Genomic DNA, 530 nt, shown 5'->3' on the forward strand with positions numbered 1-530 from the left:
ATACGAAGTTCCAGTACTATACCATGAATACTTTCAGAGATATGCAGTATAAAAATTCGATTTATATGGGAGGAGCCACGCCCCCCTTTCCAACAGCTGCCCTCTTCATGAGTTTGCGATTGCTTTCGTATATCTCCATACCAAGTTCCAGAACTATACCATGAACACTTCCAAAGATAGGCAGTATGAAAAATTCGGTTTGTATGGAAGATGCCACGCCCCCTTTTCCAATAGTTCCAATTTTTCTCCAAGAGTATGCGATTTATTTCGTACATCTCCATACAAAACTCTAGAACTCTACCAAAAAATTTCCAGAGATAAGCAGTATGAAAAATTCGGTTTGTATGGGAGATGTCACACCCCTTTTTACAATAGCTAAAATTTTTATCCAAGGGTATGCGATTGATTTCGTATATCTCCATACCAATTTCCAAAACTTGCATGGTAGAGTTGAGCTTTCAGAGATATGCAGCATGAGAAATTCGGTTTGTATGGGAAGTGCCACGCCCCCTTTACATATAGATTTTTTT

The sequence above is a fragment of the Rhagoletis zephyria genome, unplaced genomic scaffold (assembly GCF_001687245.7).
Source record: "Rhagoletis zephyria isolate East Lansing unplaced genomic scaffold, Rhagoletis_zephyria_1.1 Rzeph_scaffold_00839, whole genome shotgun sequence".
NCBI classification, from domain to species: Eukaryota; Metazoa; Arthropoda; class Insecta; order Diptera; family Tephritidae; genus Rhagoletis; species Rhagoletis zephyria.